The 13,175-nt window shown below is 45.0% G+C and overlaps 1 pseudogene; it reads right to left on the reverse strand.

Moving 5' to 3' along the window:
* Positions 1 to 3,849: 3,849 nt before the first annotated feature.
* Positions 3,850 to 12,856, reverse strand: LOC110284021 (annotated as a pseudogene).
* Positions 12,857 to 13,175: the final 319 nt, after the last annotated feature.

The following is a 13,175-nucleotide window of genomic DNA, read 5'->3' on the forward strand; positions in this document are numbered from 1 at the left end:
GGTCTAGGCTACTGTAGGATGTTGGTCCCCTGATGTTTAAGAGAGGTAGCTCACTGTGAATCCGGAGAGCAATACAGTACAGTAAGCAGCTTTCCCCATGGTTCCTGGCTCTGTTTCTGCTTGAGTTTCTGTCCTAAGGTTTCTTAAATGATGGTCTGTGTTTGGGATGTATAACTCAAATAAATTCTTTCCTTCCCCTTAAGTTGTTTTTAGGCAATGTTTTATCACAGCAGCCAAATGTAAGTAGAACAGGGCACATTTAAACACTAAAGATCAGGGCTTGGGATAAAATTCAGTTGTTAGAGTCCTGAGTTCAGTTTCCAGCAACACATAAAGCCAGGCATGATACTTAATCTGGTCATTGTTTCTTTTCTTTTTCTTTGTTTCTTTGTTTCTTTGTTTCTTTGTTTCTTTCTTTCTTTCTTTCTTTCTTTCTTTCTTTCTTTCTTTCTTTTTTTTTCTGTCTCCTTGACACAAGCTAGACCTATCTGGGAAGAGACATCTCGACCAAGAAAATGCTTCAATCAGGTTACCTGTAGGGAAGTCCATAGAGCATTTTCTTGATTAATGGCTGATGTGGAAGGGCCCAGCCCACTGTGCCTGGTGCCATCCCTGGGCAGGTGAGTCCTCAGGTGTACATGAAAGCAGACTGAGGAAGCAATGAGGAGCAAGCCAGTGAGCAGTATGCCATCGTGGCCTCTCTTCAGTTCCTGCCTTGAGCTCCTGTCCTGACTTTCCTCAGTGATGGAGTGTGAACTGAGAGCTATAAGCTGACATTAAGCCTTCCCTCCCTGTGCCACTATTGATTACTGTGCTTTGGAGCAGCAATAGAAGCCCTAAGGCAGTGGTGTATGACTACAATCCCAGCACGTAGGAGATGGAGATAGGAGGATAAGATGCTCAAAGTTAAGGGCCAGCTAGATGTCTCAGCTGGTAAAAGTTCGTATCATCAAACAGATTCACGGAAAGTCTATCAAAAGACCAAGTGTGTACCCCCCATACAAGAGCTGCACTTACAGCATTCCAAAGGGACTAAGACCCAAAGTCATCTGACCCTTGATTTTGTTCACGGTTCAAAACCTTTGGTGATATGTAATGCTCCCCTCATATTCTGATGTGAACGACTGTGGATTGAAAAGGACAAAATCAAAGGTAGATGCCACTTCAACATAACCACAAGTAAATCAAACTCATTTAAAATCTCACTTAAGGGGTTGGGGAGCATAATGTGAATAAAGTGCCTGCTTGCCTTGCATTCATGGAGACCCAGCTCAATCCCCAGAACTGGGCTGCATGGTGGATATGTGCAATACCAGCACTGGAGAGGTGGGGACAGGCAGACCTTTGCAGCTTGCTGGCCAGTGGTGTTTAATTGTCCAGCTCTAAGCCAGTAAGCAAGCTTGTATCAAAGGAGGTAGAGAACATTCCTGAGGATCTATGTACTAGGTTGCCCTCTGCCTGCCCCCACATGCATAAACATACATACACAGCTATACAAACACCATCCAACCCACTTGGAGGAAAAACAATTACAGAGCTGGGGCATGTGACAGAGTGATTGAGGACTTGCCTGGAGTGTACAAGGGCACAAGGCCTGTGTTTAAACTACAGCACAAAAAGGCTTATAAAGATACTGTATGAAGGCTGGTAAGATGATTCAGCGGGTAAGAGCACTGACTGCTTTTCCAAAGGTCCTGAGTTCAAATCCCAGCAACCACAAGGTTGCTCACAACTACTCATAATGAGATCTGACGCCCTCTTCTGCTGCATCTGAAGATAGCTACAGTGTACATAATAAACAAACAAACAAACAAACAAATAAATAAATCTTTAGGCCAGAGAGATTAGAGGTCCTAAAAACTCAGTTCCCAACAACCACATGAAGGCTCACAACCATCTGTACAGCTACAGTGTACTTATACATAAAATAAATAAATAAAAATTTTTAAAAAAGGATATTGTATGAGAACAGAACATGAGAGATGAAGAGAATATAAAGCACATTTTTGTTCTGAAGATAGGAAATTATAAAACTCTGGATTTTATTTATTTTTAATTTTTTGAGACAGGATCTCATTATGTATGGTGGTTTGAATATGCTTGGCCCAGGGAGTTCCACTATTAGGAGGTGTGGCCTTTATGGAGTGGGTGTGGCCTTGTTGGAAGAAGTGGGTCACTGTGGGCGTGGGCTTTGAGACCCTCTTCCTAGCTGCCTAGAAGTCAGTCTTCTTGTGGCCTTCGCTCAAGATATAGACCTCTTAGCTTCTCCTATTCATGCCTGCCTGGACACTACCATGCTCCTGCCTTGAAGATAATAGACTGAACCTCCAAAAATGCAAGCCAGCCCTAATTAAATGTTGTCCTTTATAAGAGTTGCCTTGGGGGCTGGAGAGATGGCTCAGTGGTTAAGAGCACTGACTGCTCTTTCAAAGGTCCTGAGTTCAATTCCCAGCAACCACATGGTGGCTAACTACCATCTGTAATGGGATCTGATGCCCTCTTCTGGTGTGTCTGAAGACAGCAATAGTGTATACACATACATTAAATAAATAAATATTAAAAAAAAAAGAGTTGCCGTGGTCATGGTGTCTCTTCTCTAAGACACTGTGTACCCCAGAAACGAATCAAACTTTTTATGTAGCCCCCGCTGGTCTCAAACTCATGTTTCCCAGTCAGCCCCCCCCCCAAATACTGGAATTACGGATGTGTGCCCAGCTCTAATCATTTGAATCACTTCCTAGTGGGAGGGAGAAAATCAAATTCCTGAAGTGATTTGATAAGAAAAAAATTCTGCAAGCACACGTGTGCACAGGCTTGCCCACGAGGAGGCTGGGGGTTGACATCAAATGTCTTTATTTCTGTTCACCTTATTTTGTCAGACAGATTCTCTCATTGAACTGGAGTTCCCCCAACCCACCCCCTACCCCTTTAGTTTTCCCAGACAGGATTTCCCTGCGTAGCCCTGGCTGTCCTAGAATTCACTCTGTAGATCAGGTTGGCTTCAATGCTCTGAAGTTTCCTGTTTTCACAAGACTGGCTGGCCAGTGAGGCGCTGGGATCTGCCTGTCTCCCCACTGAGCCACCTCCCCAGCCCCAAGACCAGCAAGTGGGGGGAACCTGAAAGCACACCACCACACAGGAAGCCTGCCAGCGTGAGGTCATTTTAAATTGAAGCCGTTTTACTCGTCTTGGACATCACTAGCCTTCGACGTCATTTAACACCAGGCTCCTTTCTTGGGAAATTGACCTTTATTTCTACAAAATTTTCTTCAGATTGGGCACGCCAAGTACAGTAGCCCACTCTTCTAAATGCAGCACTCGGGTGGTGAGGTCTCAGCAGAAGTTTGCTGCAAATTTGAGACCAGCCTGGTCCACCCAGTCGGGCCTAGGCTACTAAGAGCTATATGAATAAGACCGTGGTGGCACACGCCTTTAATCCCAGCACTCGGGAGGCAGAGGCAGGCGGATTTCTGAGTTCGAGGCCACCCTGGTCTACAGAGTGAGTTCCAGGACAGCCAGGGCTATACAGAGAAACCCTGTCTCGAAAAAACAAACAAACAAACACCAAAGAAAAATCAGTGTTTGCTTCAGTGACAGAACGTCAAACCGGTTCCCTCCTTTGTTTAGACATCTACTGTGGTTCTTATAGGATAGTCTATGCTTGAGCTCAGGGATGGTAGGAAGGCTCTTGGACTCAAAGGCACCAGTCTGGTTTCACCGCGCCCCCTGCTGGTACTTGGTGAGGTTCGAGCGTGAGCAACTGCTCTGTTGATTCTGGGATCCTGATGAGATGGGTGGGTAGAGCGATTCCAAACGGGTGTGGAGTCAGCCCGCCCTCTGCCCGCAGCATCAGCGCCGAAAGCCAGCCCGGCCCCTTGTCACCTGGCAGGACGCACAAGTGAGCAGCATCAGCGCCAGCGTCATCTTCATTGCACTCATGGCCAAAGTCTGTCCTATGCAATTCCTGCGGGAGGACAGGGTGGGGACTCTGACTGTGTCAGGACCCAGCCATGGACCGTTTGAATCAACCTGATTGATCACACCGAAGGCTTTCCTGGGACTGGATTTTGACATCTACATACCCTTGACCCTAACTCAGACTTAAGCCCACAATACTTAGCAGAAGGAGAACAGAACTAATCTGTCCACCCTTTCAATCCTGACTCTCTAAACCTTTATCTGGGCAGAGGGGCAGAGGGCAGGAAGGCGATCCGGAACCCCGACCATCCCAACCATTGCCTGTCCTCTCCAGCAGCCCCAGACAACAGCCTGACACCACAAGCCCTCTGGAGTCCCACCCTTACCCTGCCGAGAAGGGAAGAGAAATCAATGGTGACCTATTTCTCCAGGTTTTCTGGGTCAGAGAGAAAGGGAGACCTGGGAGAGAGGCAAGACTTGGAGAGACAGATGGTTCGGGTTTCTCAGCAAACCCAGTTAGTACACACCCCAGAAAGGGCAGAGGTGGAAGACAGGGGTTAGGTTTCCAGTGTCAGGACCTCCTCTCTATCTTGATCTTGCCAGGCTCCCAAATCCTAGTTATGAAAGGAGGGGTTACACCTCAGGGTCTGGCCAGACTGAAGGATTGTGATGCCTCCTGAAGATGCTGGTAACAGACATTCCCTGGTGGGTGAGTACAGTCAGTCCAAGGTTAGTTCTGCCGCTTGTGACCTTCCTTCTACCCAGAACCCTAAGCCCTCCAATGCTGGAGCGTACCTTTGGGGATGACCAGGCCATCCAGAAGGAGAATGTCCTGGATGCAGCAGAGGGAGATCATAGAGCCTGGTGGATGTAGCCTCAGACTCTCCTTCATGCTCATGGTCAGGAAGGGCAGCTGAGTAGGGTCGTTCTTAAGGGACACAGCACACAATTCCTCAAGAGCAAACCCAAAACCCCACTCAGCCTCACGACTGGGTGAGACGTACTACCACCTCTACTACCTCCTGAGGGCTGCGTTCACGTACTACCATCTCTACCTCCCGAGGACTGGGATTAAAAGTTCTTTTCCTGTTCTTGTTTAATAATAACAAAGTTTTTAAAGTATTTTTATTACTATACTTTTATAATAAGTTTTAACAACTAGTATATTGGGTACCATTTTATTGATTGATTGGGTTATTGATTGATTGATTGGCATGTGCCCGTGCATACATGCATCCCTTGGCTTGAGTGTGGAGGTGAGAGGACAAGTTCAATAGGTTATCTATTTCCTTCTACAATGGGGTTGAACTCAGAACATTAGGCTTGGTCCAAGCATCCCTGCCCACTGAGCCATCTCACCATCCGTTTCCTATTTTAAAAATAATGTGTCTTTAATAAGTTTTAATTCTTTGTCACAGAGTGAGTTTTGTAGGGTTTGGGACACAGCTCAGTGGTGGGATACTTGCCTCAGTGCACAAGGCTGTCTCTGAACCAGGGCTGGAAAGAAAGAACCATTGTCAGGTCCTAAAACATAGCCTAAGCAGAATTTTATTAGGTTGAGTTGAATTTATTTGTTACTATATATTTTATGTCTTTTGTTGTTGCTCTTGCTTTTTGTTTTTCCTTTTTTTCAAGACAAGGTTTCTCTGTGTAGCTTTGGCTGTTCTGAAACTTGATGCCAAGATGGCTTCAAACCCAGAGACCTGCCTCCCAAGTGCTAGGATTAAAGGCATGGGCCACCAAGCCCAACAAATTTACACCTGTAAATTGTAAAAATAGGTCATTCCACCCTGAAGTGTGGGCAGCATCTATTTATTCAAATAGTTTTGTAAGCCCTTACAATTATCTGCTTCTGCTTTTGTTGTCTCCTTTTTAGTAATTTTTTTTTTTCTGATGCAAGGATTTATGTGGCCAAGGCTGACCTTAAACTCCAAATTGTCCTTTAACTCCTAATCCTCTTATCTCTAGGCCAGGCTGATGAATACCACTGCACCTGGGTCCCTGTATAATCTTTAAAGCTTTTCTATGGAAATGTAAGAAAACATTTAAGGATATCTTTTCAGGGGTATTATTTTCTTTAAAATATTGCTGAACACTGAGGCTGTAGCTCCGTTGGTAGAGAGTTCTCCTAGCATGCATAAAGCCATGGTGGATTCAGTTCCCAGTACAGTATACAACTGGGCCTGGGAGCACAGTAATCTTAACACTCCCTACGTGGAGGCAGGAGGATCAGAAGTTGAAAGTCATCTCTGGCTAACAGGAAGTTTGAGGCCAGCTTGTGCTACATGAGACCTTGTATTCCCTGACACCCCATCCCCTGCCTTTTTTTCCCCTAAAATACCAAGTCATCTTCTAGTATTTTGTAATTTTTCTTCACTTATGTATGATTTTATCCTTAGAGGTGTTCCTCCTAACCAACCTTAATTCTGCGCCCACTCTTCAGCTACTCAACTCCTTCCCAGACTGATTAAGAGCAAAATGAAAATATGAAGTTCAAAGAAAGCATAGTAAGAGGACACCTCTGTGCACTGGCAGCAAGAATTTATCACCACCACCACCACCACCACCACCACCACCACCACCATTGTTGTTTGTTTTTTTCCAGACAGGATTTCTCTATGTATCTCTGGCTGTCCTGGAACTCATTATCTTTACCCCTGAGTGCTGAGGTAAAGATGTGTGCCACCATCTCCTGGCCTCCAGCCTTTTTTTTTTTCCCTTAAAAAACAAAACAAAACAAAACAAAAAACAAACAAAACAAAGTAACCCAGTCTGGCCTGGAACTCATTATCTTTCTGTCTTTGCCTTTGGTGATTACATTCTCATTTTGACAATCTCTTCTTGAATCTCTTGTGCTTGCAGGGTACGCATGGTAGCGCATACATTTAGTCTCAAACCTCAGGAGCCAGAGTTTGAGGTTAACTTGGTCTATATAGCATGTTCCATACTAGCCAGGGATAGATAGCAGAAACCTTGTCTCAAACAACAACAACAACAACAACAACAACAAACAAACAAAACCCACAAAACTCTTTGTGTTTGAAGCTCATGATTTCCTAGATTATATCCCGTGTTTACTCTTCTCTTGGACCACATGTCCTTGATTTTCAGGAATTATTTGTATATTCTAGATGTATTTGTTGATTGTAGACATCTCAGTCTTTTACCTTAATCCTCACTAGGTCAATGGTATATTATTGCACAGTAATTCTTCATTCTTTTTGAGGCAGGGTTTCTCTATGTAACAGCTCTGGCTGTCTTGGAATTCAGATTTGTAGACCAAGATAGCTTCAAACTCACAGAGATCCACCTGCATCTGCCTCCCAAGTGCTGGGATTAAAGGTATACACCACCATGCCTGGCATAATTCTTCATTTTTATGTTTACTTATCCTCTTCTCCCCTCCCCCTCTTTTTCCTCAGAATCTCAGGCTTCCAAAGATTTTTGGCTAACACACATTGGTTAAAGCTCAAACTCTTAACTGTGGCACTATTAGAAGATGGGTGGCCTTGCTGGAATAGGTGGGTCTTGTTGGAGGAAGTGTGTCACTGGGCAGGCAGGCTTTGGGGGCTCCTGGTGTTAGAGCTCTGTTCAGTGCCAAAGAGAAGACCCTCCTCCTTGCTGCCTGCAGAAGAAAATCTCCTCTGGCTGCCTTCAGATAAAGATGTAGAACTCTCAGCTCCTTCAGGACTATGTCTGCCTGCATGCTGCCATGGTTCCCACCATGATGATATTGGACGGAACCTCTAAAACTGCAAGCCAGCCACAAATAAATGTGTTCCTTTATAAGAGTTGCCTTTGTCATGGTGTGTCTTCACAGCAATGGAACCCTGACTAAGACAGAAGTCCTCATCTGACAGATTGTTCTGTGTTCATTCTGGAGACAACGTGAGACCCTCAACTCATGACATGTCTGAGTGCTCCTGAGCCTGACCCGAGATAGCTCTGCTACCCATAGTGTTCATAGGACTCTCCCCATCTTGTTATTTGCTTTTTTACATAACATTCAACAAAATCACCTCTAAAACTTATTTCTAACCTGCTTCTCCCTTTTACAAGGGCCCTCGATGGCTCCTCGGTACCCCATTGACCAATTCCAACTTCTCCTGTGTAACAATGAATATCAGAGTCTCTGGTCACCTCTTTAATTCAGACACCTAAGAAGCCCACTCTGGTCTTCAAGACAACATCAATGAAGTCTAAAGTTTTAGCCTTAGCCTTAGCTTTAGCTTTCAGGACCTCGTCAACACCCTGAGTATTAAGGTTGCAGTGTCCCTCTGTGGTGATGACAGCATCTGTGAAACTGTACACCAGGTTGCAGGCCTTGTAGAAGCATCACCCATCAACACTGAGGTAGTACAGGAAGTCCATATACAGAAAGAACTGGTGCTGTTGAAGGAGATGAGCTCCAAGATGGCAGCAATGTATTTGCTGTCAGACCTGCAGGGCAGGGCAGACAGAAAGCAGAGTCTTAGGACATAAGAAAACCTAGAAGACCCTCAGCAGACCCAGAACTAAGACCCTTCTCCCCCCAAAAAAAAGTTCCCTACAAGTGTACTTCTCTTTGCCTCTCACTGCTTATGAGCCTTCATGTCCTGATGTAACAGGTTATAGTAGTAAACTGCCATGTGCTGGTAAAGTTTTCTGAATGACTGGCTCTGGAAGCAATGTGGCTTCTCCATTTTAGACATAAGCATGTTTGTTGTATCACAGTGTCCTCCAAGACCCCTTTGTCTAGGGATGGACTGGGCTCCAGCCTTGTGACAAAGAAGAAGGTAAAAAGAACAGCCTAAAGGAAAACTACCATGCCTTTGAGAATTTGTTTGGTGGTTCTAGCAGGGGACTTCCACTATTTATATACCCTTGACTCAAGAGTGGACCTGTATCTATCTGGAAGTATTGACTCAACTGGGTATGTAGCTTTGGGGGAGGGGAAGTAATGGAGAAAAGCAACCCCTGCCTAACCAGCCAGGTTAGCCAAATCAGCACACACTTCACAGCCAGATTGCCCTCACAGCTTACTCTGTGTCCTTGAGAACATCTGGAAGGCAAATCATTCTCAGGACAAACTGGGCACCTTCCCATCCCTTAAGATTCACCAAGCCTGCATACCCGGGGTCCCTCAGGGTAGAAGGAGAAAACCAATTCCCATGCCTCTAACAGCCACACATTCATTCCGGCATGTAAGCGCAAGCACACAAGCACACTTGCTTTACCATCTCAACTTTCTTGCTAGCTCCTCTCTTTCTTACCTCTCCTCCTAGAATCTGTAAATGTCTGTGGTGGAAACTAAAATTGGAAGTTCAACCTAAAAGTAAGTTTTCCCACCCAGAACCCTCTTTATTGATCAAGGTCTCCAGCTCCCTATTTTTGTGGGGTTTTGTCCAGTCCTGTTCCTGCAGAGGAATGGAAATACCTGATCTGATACTCTGCTATCTTTTGCTTGCTAAACGCTAAATAAATTCACTTATATAAAAACCAAAAACACAGCTGTGGTAGAGCACTCTCCACAGGGAGCACCCAGAATTCCAAGGCAGATACTGGAAGCATTTTCAGCTTTTTCACTCCACATCTGTTCCAGCTGTTCTTCCTTAGCTTTCTGAAATATGCCTCATTTCCCCACAAACCTTGGATCTTCTCCTCTCTAGCTCCTCTTGCATCCGGTATCTACCTGAGTGTCCATCCTCCAGAGTTGGTTGTCCATAATCAGCTGTGACTACTGCAACACTGCCAGTCCAAACACTCTGGCTCCTCTCACTGTCGTTCAATGTCAGTTAAAACCTACCACTTTGAGAGAGGCATCTCTGCTTCCTCTGGCCAGTCTTTCATTCTCCAACTTTCTCTCTTGGATCATGGTTCAGGTTCTCAGGCAAAGGTAGTCACTCACTCCTGACAGTTGCTGTGGAAGCTGAAGACACATTTCTGCAGACTGTCCACAGTCATAAGGTTCATATGTTCAAACAGGGCCAGAGAGAAGCGCTGCTCTAAAAGGTCAGGCACTGCCACTTGTTCTAGCCAGAGAAGAAAACAAGGTTGTGCCTTGGCTCTGAGTCTCTGACCACCCTAGATATCAGAACAGATCCCTGACCCAGAACCAGACTCCTGGTCTTCTGTACAGGTACCTGACTCCACAGCAGGGAGCAAAAGGTATGCCTATAAGAGATAAAGATGTAAGTAAGGAGTCAGGAGCCTTGAGTTCAAGTTTACATCCTGTCAACAGCAGCCAGGTTCTATGTCCCACTCATCCAGAGTTTAGCATTATGTTGACCTGATTTGTTGTCTATCAAATAACTCTTGAATACCTACACTACTCCTCATATTCTCTACTGTTGGTGAATTTGGAGAAGTTCCCTGAGACCTCTCTGGCCCTCAGTTTCACTACCCACAAGGTAATAGTTATAAGGTAGACCTACCTCAGAAGAGGCAGAAAATTATATCTGACAACTGGCATATTGTTTATGGTATAAAGTAGATGCCGAGTAATTGTTAACTATCATCCTATTCTCATTAATGTAGTGGTGAGTGACTATATAAATCACCTCAGTTGTTCTTATAATGCCTTCATTGCTAGCCTTTGCAGATGGAGCTGTCTCGCCATGCTGTGAACTTGAACTGAACTATGGGGCCTTACTTGCTCTGACCTGATGAGTGGTGTAAACATTCTGGTATGCTAATTCTGAAGCTAAGCTTGGAGAGAGTGGCAGTGCCTGACCTTCGAGAGCAGCGCTTCTCTCTGGCCCTGTTTGAACATATGAACCTCATGACTGTGGGCAGTCTGCAGAAATGTTCTGAGGCTTCCCTCTCAGAGCCCTCGACTTCTTACCAGAAAACCTGACTCCCAACAAGGAATGGAGGAGACAAATGAAGGGTCGAGCTGGCCCAACAAAGATGCAAGTTGCTTTTCTAGTTGTTTTGTTTTTCCTCAACTTTTCTTTTTCTACTGTTGGATGCAGAGCTCAAGAATTTGTGCATGCTAAGCAAGCCCTCTAGCACTGAGCAACACCCACGACCTTGATTTGCAACAAGATATTGTTATATAGGCCAGACTGGCCTGGAAATCACACATCTGGCTCAGTCACCCAAGTTCTGAGATTACAAGTGTGTCTCATCACATTGTCCAACGTACAGTCAGTAAGTTTAAATGTTGTGATAATTAGAGCGGAATATTATCAAATGGTCAACACTGATGTAGGCTTTGAATGAGATGCTCAGTATATTTCAGGGATCTGAAGAAGTGTTCCCCAGTTGGTGGTGATGTTTGGGGAGGCTTAGAAGGTTTGGTCGTGTTGGCGAAGGTATGTCACAGGGAGTGGGCTTTGAGAGTTTAAAAGCCATTTTGTGTTTGCTCTCGTCCTCATATATGTGGCTCAAAATGTTATCCATCAGCTTCTGCTCCAGCCTGTGTCTAGTGCCTGCTGTCATGTTTTCCTGTCACAATGGACCCACAGCCTTCTGTAACTATAAACCAAATAAACTCTTTCTTTCACAAGTGGCCTCAGTCATGATTTTTTTTATTATAGCAATAAAAAATTACTAATACAAATAGCTTTCCAGGACTACTGTGTAGCAGAGCAGAAAATGTTCTTTGCTGAATGTCTTAGTTAGGGTTTTCATTAATAATAGACAACATGACTGAGGTAACTCTTATAAAGGAACATATTTAATCGGGGTTGGCTTATAGTTCCTACCATTATCATCATGGCAGAAAGCCTGGCAGCCTGAAGGCAGACATGGTGTTGGAGAAGGAGTGAGAGCTGTACATCTTAAAGGCAGCCAGGAAGACACTGTCCTCAGCAGGCAGATTGAAGGATACTCTCTTTGGCCCTGGGCAGAGCTTGAGCACTAGGAGTCTTCAAAGCCTACCTACACAGTGACACACTTCCTCCAACAAAGCCACACCTACTCCAACAAGGCCACACCTCCTAAAAGTGCCATTTACCAAGAGTCAAGCATTCAAATACATGAGTCTATTGGGGCCATATCTATTCAAACTACCACAATGAGCTCCTTGGTATGCTAGGATCATGATTCCATGACATCGTTTTGATCATCTTCTAAGAGCAGAGAATTATTCCCATTTTATAGATGAGGAAACTGAGCCTTTGTAGTAAAACTCTTGACTCCCAAGGCATCCATCAGTCCCAAGTGTAAAAACTACATCTGTCTGCAGCACATCCCTTCCTACAAGGGCCTGGAGATTGGCTCAGTCAGTGGCTAAAGACCTTGCTGTGCAAATTTAGAAATAAAGTCCAGATCCCTAACACCTACATAAATGCCAAACTGGAGTGATAGTCTCCTGTTCTTCCTCCTCCTCCTGCTCCTGCCTCTTCTTTGTCCTCATTTGTAATGCCAGTGTAAGACAGAGACAGAGGATTTCCACAGCAAGATACCTAGCAAGTCTATCTGAATCTGTGAGCTCTGGATTTGCCTGAGATCCTATTTCACCACACAAGATGGAAAGCAATGGAGGAAGACACCTGACATCAAATTCAGGCTTCCATAATCTGCTCACATCCACCCATGTTCATGTTTCCACATACATGATCACTCAAAGACACACACACACACACACAGAGCAAATAAACAGGAAAGATTATTGGGGAGGTGCCCCTATCCCTATCCCCATTTTCTAGACAGGATCTTACCACAGCTGTCCTCAAACTCAGGAGTGCTTGAGCCTCTTGAGTGCTATGATCACAGGCCTTCACTACCACACTTGGCCTTCTCAACATTCTATCTACGGCAGAAGACTTCCTCCTTCAGCTCTCACTCTTGTCTAATGTCATCTTTCATGGTACTCATCCTCACCTGGAAGTCTGACCGCAAGAAACCTCAGAGGTAGCCAACATTTCTTTCCATCTTCCTCATGTCTCCTAGTCCAGCTAGTCCAATTTCTGGTCTTAGAAGGCCGTGGAGGCTTCAGCATCTTGGAGTACATGGTCCCTAGATTCTCTTCTCCCCTTGTTGGGGCAGATCCACCTTCCAGAGAAGAGCCAGATTCTGCAAGATTCCTAGACCATAGTAGATGGTGAGAAATAGCAGGAGGAAAGAGGAAACAGAGAGGTGCAGTCACTTGCTTAAGTCACACAGAGAAGTAATTACATGCCAGCACAGCTGAAAGTAAAATGTTTTAGGTGCTTTTCAAGTATTTAGGAGACAAGAAGAGAAGGAGGAGGAGGAGGAGGAGGAAGAGGAGGAGGAGGAAGAGGAGAAGGAGAAGAAGGAGGAGGAGGAGGAGAAGGAGAAGGAAGAGGAGG

Source organism: Mus caroli, chromosome 17 (assembly GCF_900094665.2).
Source record: "Mus caroli chromosome 17, CAROLI_EIJ_v1.1, whole genome shotgun sequence".
Taxonomy (NCBI): Eukaryota; Metazoa; Chordata; class Mammalia; order Rodentia; family Muridae; genus Mus; species Mus caroli.